Source organism: Metopolophium dirhodum, chromosome 1, assembly GCF_019925205.1.
Source record: "Metopolophium dirhodum isolate CAU chromosome 1, ASM1992520v1, whole genome shotgun sequence".
In the NCBI taxonomy this organism is placed as follows: Eukaryota; Metazoa; Arthropoda; class Insecta; order Hemiptera; family Aphididae; genus Metopolophium; species Metopolophium dirhodum.
The window spans coordinates 59930044-59939016 of NC_083560.1; the positions used below are offsets into that span (position 1 = coordinate 59930044).

Genomic DNA, 8973 nt, shown 5'->3' on the forward strand with positions numbered 1-8973 from the left:
TTAGACATTATGTCGAGGCACCTATTATGGATTTCCCGACTTATTTTAAACCCTTAAATCCGCAATTGGCTATAATTCTAAATTAAAAATTAATAATTTAATAATTTCTGTTTAGAATACTTCTAAAATGTTAAAGGTAAGGTGCATAATTGTTTTTGTGCTTAATTATGGTAAAAATGTAAAATTATTTAGTATGTCGAATGGGTATGTATTAATTATACATATATTCAAATTCCAGTTTTTGGAATTTTTAAATACACTTGAAGATAGTCTCGCCTCCGAGGCCCTGACCCGTATTTTTTCAAGAAATAAATTAAATTATTTAACAAAATTTACCTACTATATTATTAACCCAGTGGTATGCATTTGTATCCATTAAATAATTTTATAATAGTAATATAATATACATTTTATTATTTTAATGATACTAAAATCATAATAATCATAATATCTTAGTCTATGGTAATAATTATATTATAATTTTGGAATCTATGATTTATGTTGAAATACATACTGTGATGTTTGATCGACATTATAATATGTTACTATATATTATATATAATATATCGATCCATATTATGTGATAAATATCTAGATATAAAACGTTTTTAAATTATTTGGTATTTTTGGGAGGCCCTTTGAATAATTTGCCTCCTGGGCCCTTTAGATCCCAGGCCGACACTGAATACAAACTTCTGTTTTTCAAATAAGAACCAGCTTTTTTTAGTTTTAATTATTCAGAAAATATTATTTTTGAGAATTTTGATGTATCTAAACCAAAATTTGAACTAGTAGTTTTTGAGTTATATAACTTTATGTACTCAGGATTAAGGATAATATGTATATAGAAATGGGTCAAGTAGATTTGAATATATGATTTGCAGATGTTTACAATATTACTAATGATCTATCAATATACAAAAATATACAAAAATGATCTAAGTATACTGAATATTACTTATAGTTTATATTATTGTATAACCATATTAAAGGATTACCTATTATCCTTAGTATAAACATTTTAATAATTCAGCAACTATTTATTAGAATTTTGATTAAGATTCATCAACATTCTCAAGAAAATCATTTGCTAAATAATTTTTAGTAAAAAAGGGGGGGAGGGGGGTTATCATTTGAAAAATAGAACTTTTTATTGCAACAGAACACTCCTTAATTAGTAGAAAAAATATCGGCAATTTAAAAATATGGTCTTTAGATATACAAATACTTAAAAATTCTAAAAATAAGAATTTGAATAAATGTATTTTTAAAGGCAAAAATAGCGATGATAGTTTTTTCATTAAAATGTTAAGTACATTTTTTTGGGGCCTTTGTATTTTATAATATACTTATAGTTCTCCGAGCGTCGCTGGGGGAGACTCCCAAACCCTCCGAGTTGGCAAAGAGTATATGCCACCGGAAATTCGAAATTCCGTAAAAAAATCATTTAGCCGCCGCGATTTTTTTGGTGTCTAGCAGGTCAGTCACCTCAGTTATCCGGGTAGGCAATCCGACTTTGTCGGATATCGGATAATGTGGGACGGCCGGGTCACGGCATCAGGTATGCAATCCAACTGCGTCGGATCGCGAACACCGTTCTTTACTGCGGCCGAAAACGCGTATTACGTGAAAAAAAATTTAAAAAAATTCGGGCATCCATGCAAATCATATAACCGCCGTGTTTTTTGGGTGTATAGCAGGGCAGTTACCTCAGTTATCCGGGTAGGCAATCCGACTTCGTCGGATAGCGGACAATGTGCGACGGCCGGGTCACGTCATAAGGTATTCAATCTGACTGCGTCGGATCGCGGACAGCGTTCATTACTGTCACCAAAAAAGAAAAAATAAGTAGTAAATTACGTGAAAAAAAATTTCGGGCCTCCATGCAAATCATATAGTCAACGAATTTTTTTGAGTGTCTAGCACTCTAGCAGGTCGTCAGTCACCTCGAATACGTGACCGAGTAGGCAAAAGGACAAAAGGCAGTCAAATATAATATAATAATAATGGAGTTTATTGAATCAAAAAAAGACATGTAAATATATCAATAAAAAAATCGAACTTTTCGACGCATGTATTATGTATTATTTATGCCTGTATATAGTAAAACTCGACTTTTCAAAAAAATTATGGATAAACACGCGTGACGGCGGCACTCGGTTTGCACGTAATCTCCGCCGCGGCGGGCCCGCCAGGAACAAAGGACGGCCGCCCCCGGCCTGTAAATTTAGCGGACAACGCGAATAAGGTCCGAGCAAAGACGCAGGTAGTCCCCAAAAAATGAATTTTTTGGGTGTCTAGCAGGTCAGTCACCTCGAATGACGTTCACCGTAGTATATAACTACACACAATACAAACGATATAATATACAAACCAAAAAAACTTATTGTATATACCTACCTATGAATTATGATATATGAACTAATCAATACGTACATATCAATATAATATTACAGTTGTCAGGTGAGTTAACTGGTTGAGGTAATCAAATAGCCACTTTCTTATTTTGGTGATTAATAATTTAATGTAGCATACAAATACTGCTACAGCATTAATGCTACTGCATTAATATATATTAATAAATAAATAGATCCTCATTAAGTTATATAGTATACATGTAGGTTAGTTATTAATTTGATTTTATGCACAATTTTTTTTTATAAGCATTTAAAGTTCAAATTTATCAAATTTAAAGTTTAATAATTATTTTGTAGTTAAAAATGTATAAAATGTTTAACTTTTATAGCTAAGGATTGAAAATTGAAAACAAGGCTCCACGTAAATAGATTAAATATAAATTACTTTATTCACAATAATATCATCTAATATACTTGGTAATATCATAGGCTGACTGACCGTTTTCGCTCAGAATCGTTTTTCTTATACAATGATATTATATCATTGAATTCAAATTTAACACCATCCATTACAGTGGCCCACTTGTCACCTACTGTACAGCAGAGCGACATCCACTTACCCACCTTTTTTGACATTGTAATACAAATTTATTATGACTAAAAAAACTTACTATTTATTTGTTTTTAAATCATACATAGACAATGAAATCTCTTGAATATATCATATATTAATATGTTATAAGGACACATAATTTCTATTACAGAGTTATTTTTGTGTTGGTTTAAATGTTAAAGAAACAATGTTAATACTAACGGTAAATAAAGATACTTGTTTTTTAAGGCCCTATAGCTGCCACCACATTTATAATATTTACCATCCCGCTCCTGCGTCCGGTTGATCGTCAGTTGTACTATGGTATTTTATAACTTATATTTAGGTATAGTTACAAGATTTTCAAATAAAAGTATAGAATATTAATACTTTTATTTTTTTTACATTCTTTAAGGCATGCATGACATAATTGTTAACCCAACTTTTTTAAAATTGAACTCAGCTCTCCCAATACAGGCCATGCTTACAGGGAGTGTTGCATATTTTTTATGTGTTTTACTATCAATAATAAATTCTTTAGAATTAATAGAGAAGCATAGTTAATAATTTAATTAATATTTATTAATTGCATGTAAAAATAAAAGACAGTTTTAAAAATATTCTTAAATGTCATACATTTTATTTATTTTAACAATATATTATTTTGTTTGTAAAAATTGAATGTCAGTATTAAATATTGCAGGATATACCTAACTTATTCAAATTATTCTTTGACCATATTTTATAATATTATATAATAATAAGCTAATATTTTTTTAAGATAGATGACCACTTTAAATTATAGGTACCTACCTACTTCCTTATAATATAACGACAATTTGATATGATACTGATATGATTAAAATAATATAAAATATAATTTCAAATTGGTATTATCAGCTGTATTTAACAAATTAAACAAATTATGGAATGGCGCAAAATAGTTGGCTCTCCTCCTTAAAAAAAATGTTCAGTCTACGTGCCAAATTTTACAATGATGTGGGTTTTTTTAAATTGATATTAATATTTAAAAAAAAATGTTTGTGTCTATATACACAAAAAGTAGTTGAAAACTCTTCAATTTTCAACTTTGAAGATGGTTTCTGAATTGGCTTAATCCCCCAAAAGTCCATCAAGCCCCTCCTTTTTTAGTTTTGTAGGATCGAAGCCCCCCACCTTGCTTAAATTAATGTTAATAATGTTAGCCCTCCCCCCTGGAATATTAATGGATTTCCGCCCATGGGTGCCAGCTGGTGCAGATGCACCTCATGAGAAAATATGTTTTAATAATTTGAACTTTTCAAATAAATAATAAAATATAAAGAAGCTTTCTTTATTAACTTATTTTCATGGTTATGGTTAAAATAGTTAAATGTAAAAATAGTAAATACTAATTCTCTGAAACTCTGTCTAACTGTCTTAAAGTCCGGAAATACCATACATTTTTTAATTTTAGTAAAAATAACAACATCATAAATTCATAATTAGATATTCGTGATATGTGATAATATATTTAATATTATATTATTATTTATTATAATTATTATTATTTTTCTTATCTACTTTGTTCACCGTATATTATATTTGATCTTGAGTGGTCAAAATATTTTATATTTGACATCGTACCTGCAGTGCCCTGTGATTATATTATGAATTAAGACCGGATTTATATGATTTTACATATTGTCTCTGGGTCTATGCAGTTTTATAAGTAAAAAATGTGGACAATTCATTCAATTCTGAGTTGATAGAAAAAAGTTTTTTTTGCATATTTAAGAATATTTAACCCATTTCGCATATTTTAAAATATTTTGTAAATTGTGAGAAAAAATATTCATTTATTATGAATGTCTAACAAGGATTTTGAGATTCACGGTGCAAATTAAATTTTTTTAATTGTTATTATTAAAAACGTTTCAATTTTTAACATTGAGTATTATTTTTGGTAGGAATTTAAATAATTTTATATTATAATAGTAGGTCGCTACTACAGCATTTTAAGTCAACACTCAAAATTAAAGAATTCATTTAATATGACTAATTTAAATTAGATTCGTTTTTTTTCCTAATATAGCGGTATAAATAATTATATTAATTATATTAATTCTTTAACTATAATAGTCTAAAGTCATGTTCTAGTAGACAGTCGAACGCAGACTACAGTGGCCAACAAAGTCGAAACCAATTATTGCAGTTTTTTCTAATATTTTTCCCCACCAAGTTTTGAAACGATCGAGGTTTGCTAATTGCTGGGCACTGGTAGCAATATGAACGCAATAGCGCAATGAATGACATCATGACTCGTTTCACGGCTCGTTTATAATATTACTAAGTACTAGGGACCTAGCTACCTACGGTTACTGCGCTAACCATGAATTATAGCGTCGCCATAATTTTCGGCCGCAACGTGAGTGGACCGATTTTAGGCGACACGATGGTGACAATTTTATGGGCGATGGACCACTATCTTATACTTATCGCTGTGGGCCGTGAGATAACCTATACAAGTTCAAATGTTGACAACATTTGGTAGAAAATTTAAAAAAAATTATATTTTCCTATAGGCAACGATTTTTGTTTTGGAGTAGAGTGGACTGTATCAATAATTTTAAGCAAATGGTTAAGGGAAACAAAATATTGGAAGAAATGGTCGATAGTATACTACCTAATTATTGAATTGAAAAACGCATGGGGTATGCTAATTATAAATTTATATTACCAGGTATAATAATAACAATAATAATTCAATAAGAAAATACGACGAGAAATCTGGGCACTGCTTTCTAATAATAAATAATAAAAGTGGTGTAAAAATTGGTGCCCAGGTCAGTGACTCGAATGGTGACCATTAGTGACCAAAAACGTTAACTGGATTGAACCAACGGTAACAACGGTATTACCTATACCAGGACTTGTAACCGAAAAAATAAATTTCGATTTCAATTTTGACATTGGCTACCAGTTTTTTATTTTTTCGATATTGGTTACCTGTTTTAAATTTTTTTGGTTTTGAATTCGATATTGATTAACGGTTTTCAATTTTTTCGATTTTGGTTTCAATTTTTGTTTTTTTTTTCGTTTTTGATTTTGAATATCGGTTGGCTATCTTCCTGTATGCGCTCTACCCCAGAATCCAGATTGCGGTCTACCTGCGATTATCGGACGATTGTTGTATGCGCTCTACTATAAAATTTATATCTTTATTGTTGAATAGTAATAATACTAATAAAGATTAGAACTCTCTTTTTCTACATCATATCATATTTTTTGATCGTATAATATTAGTCGTTGGGTGACAATACTTGAGTTCATACACGGTTTTATACTTTCATCACGTTACGTTCAAAATGTTAGCAATAGAATTTTACAAAATCATACAAAATGAAAAAACAGTTACTAATTTTTTAATTGCGAAAAATCTATTAGTAAATCTAGAAAATATATTATGCAATAAATGTGATAGTGAAATGAAATATTACATAAAAAAAGAGCGCGGCAATGAAAGAAAATTGTTGAGGTGTAAAAGGAAAGGGTGTCAAACCACTCAAAGCATAAGGTAAGAAACATAGGTGTTATTTAATATTTCAGGTATAATATTGTTCATTAATTACCTATATATTACATAGAAAAGATTTTGGACGTACATTGACAAAAATGGCCGAAACAATAGTGGATTGAGCATCGGTGCACAACTTGAACTGGTCTATTATTGGTGTCAAAATATTAAACAGACTACAATTATAAGTTTAACCGGTAGATCACATAATACAGTGTGTGACTGGATGAACTTGTGCCGTGATGTACCTGTCAGAATGTTCGAAAATCGTTCTAAGTTGGGAGGACTCGGAATAGTGATCCAAGTTGACGAATGCTTATTAAGAGGATCGAGGAAAAATAATAAAGGTCAACTTCGACTTGCAGATTTACCAGCCGAAAATCTTAACGTCGACGACGACGACGACTCGGAAAATGTTAATCCTTTAGAACACGGAGCAAGAAACTACGGAAAACGGCTTGATGGACCATGGGTATTCGGCTTGTGTGACAATAAAGAAGGAAGGTATTTTGTTGTCCAAAAAAGGGACAAAACGACTTTACACGAAATCATACAAAGAGAGTTTATTGCTGGGTCTATAATACATTCCGATGGCTGGTCAGGGTATAATGGACTCTCGGACCACGGGTAACACCACTATGTTGTAAATCATAGCGAAAATTTCGTAGATCCAATATCCAAGGCACTGTAATGATATGCTCACATACCATTATAATAAACTAAAATTTTACAGATTAATAAACAACAGCCAGACTGTCGCTTGTAGAAATCGGTCGCATCAAATAAAACCATTGATAACGACAACTAAGATATTGACACGCACTCATAACAATATTACGTAGGATGTGTGTGACTTTATTTTATGCTGACGCCAAAGAATAATTTAGTTCCCAGGCCCACGATAATTTAGTGAAAAAGCCACCCACCACTCTCTGGTCAGCATCCTCGCGTCCGTCCCTTAAATCAGTGCATGAGCACCAACCACCGAAGTAACAACCTCTCAAGTATCAAAACCGATTTCAACGAGCGACAACTGGACTTCTTATGCAAGCAATAATCAGTGCGTTCGTTAATTCAATTTGTGTATTTGAAGTAGTACTTTATCTTATCTAAAACCTAAAACTCTTACAATATCGTCTACGAACAACTGCGAATCAGGTAAGGCATTTGATATAATATTTTATGTGGATTGCAGTCAATACGTTCTATGTGCTTTTCTCCATAAAATTATATTGTACGGTGTATTTGATATAATTTTCGAATGCACGATCTCGAGAGCCCTCCGAACACCTGGAGGAAGGTAATAGCGTAATTTTACAATAGCTAACTTTTACTATTTTAATATAACTATCGACAGGAGTCGTATTTATATATTTATTTATATGTTATCTTATTTTACGTTATTACAGCACATACCCAGAGAATCGAAAGTTTATGGCGGCCTCTAAGACTGAAAATCGTGAAAAATATGTGTGGTACAACTCCAGATTTGCTTCCAAGGTATAATATATTATAATATAATAATAAAAATACGAAGGTAAATATAAATATAATAATAATTACAGGTATCTCATTGAAACGTGGTGGAGAGGAATTAATAAAAGTGACACATTTAACGCTTTTCTGAGGGACATGGCACAAGTATTTTAATATTTATTTAAAATATTATTTAATTTTTTTTATTTCATTTTATATTTATTATTTATAATTATTATTGAAACAAATAACGAGACGGTGACAAAACAATGACGTGCGTTGATATTATAATATAATCATTTTCATTACTTTATTCATAACGATTTTTGTTCGTTATTAAAACTACTTTACATCATCCCACTTATACTTGAATATATTGTCTATAAATGAAACATAGTTGTAGGGTGGAAAAACACGGTAGAGCGCATACTGCAGTCGCAATGCTGCCGGTAGAGCGCATACAGGAAGATAGCCTATCGGTTTTAAATTTGTAAGTTATTCAATTTTCCACCGGGTGTCACCATTGGTTAACTTTCCCCTCCCGTCAATCAAACTACGTCAAATTTACTTATTGTGTAACTTGTAAATACAGGATGTAAATATAAATTTTTGTTCAATAAAAAAAAAAAAAGGAAAAGTTATTCAATTATTGATATTAATTTCGATTTTTTATGGCATTAAAATCGATTTCAAACTTTTTATTACTATAGACTGAAATTTGGTGAACAATAAAGGTTCATAATCTATTACCTTGACTAAATAGTAAATATTAATCATTACTAATAACTATAATAAGTAACGACTGCAAGTCAGTAATGAGAAGATTAGTTAAACCTATGAAAATACGTTTTTCTCAAATAACAGTTACTACCTTTATAAGAATAAAAGATAACTACTTCTTAGGACTTAGGTATCAATAATCACTTGACTTTTTATTTTACTTCATTATATGAAAATAATTTATACACTGCACAAAGCACAAATTCACAATA

At 30.5% G+C, this 8973-nt stretch overlaps 1 pseudogene; it reads left to right on the plus strand.

Moving 5' to 3' along the window:
* The first annotated feature begins 6296 nt into the window (after nt 1–6296).
* LOC132940535 (uncharacterized) lies at nt 6297–8155 on the plus strand (annotated as a pseudogene).
* The last annotated feature ends 818 nt before the right edge of the window (nt 8156–8973 follow it).